Source organism: Salminus brasiliensis, chromosome 17 (assembly GCF_030463535.1).
Source record: "Salminus brasiliensis chromosome 17, fSalBra1.hap2, whole genome shotgun sequence".
In the NCBI taxonomy this organism is placed as follows: domain Eukaryota; kingdom Metazoa; phylum Chordata; class Actinopteri; order Characiformes; family Bryconidae; genus Salminus; species Salminus brasiliensis.
Genome location: NC_132894.1, coordinates 7,147,433 through 7,148,170, shown reverse-complemented (window position 1 = coordinate 7,148,170; position 738 = coordinate 7,147,433).

The window sequence follows — 738 nt, the reverse complement described above, 5'->3', positions numbered from 1 at the left end:
ACTAGGGTCACTTTAGTTACTGTAGTAACTTTAATTACTGTAGTTACTTCAATTACTGTAGTTATAGTTAATGTAGTAATGTTACACTAGGGTTACTTCAGTTACTGTAGTAACTTTAATTACTGTAGTTACTTCAATTACTGTAGTTATAGTTAATGTAGTAATGTTACACTAGGGTCACTTTAGTTACAGAAGAAACTTTAATTACTGTAGTTACTTCAATTACTGGAGTTATAGTTAATGTAGTAATGTTACACTAGGTGTCAATTCAGTTACAGTAGTAACTTTAATTACTGTAGTTACTTCAATTACTGTGTTTATAGTTAATGTAGTAATGTTACACTAGGGTCACTTTAGTTACAGTAGTAACTTTAATTACTGTAGTTACTTCAATTACTGTAGTAACCTTATACTAGGGTTACTTTAGTTCCTGTAGTTACTGTAGTAAATTTAAGTATTAGGGTTACTTTAGTTACTGTAGTAGCTTTATGTACTGCAGTAACTTCAGGCACAGTACATTTTTCCTCTGGAGTAACTGTAATTACTGTGGTTACTTCAGTTTTTGTGGTTATAGTCAATTTAGTAACTTCAGGTACTGTAGTTACTTTATTTATTGTAGTAGCATTAAACACTGTTTTGTTTTTTTACTTCAGTTACTGCAGTTGTAGTTACTGCTTTTAATTTATGTACTGTAGTTACTTCAGTTACTGTAGTTGTAGTTACTGTAACTTTAGCATT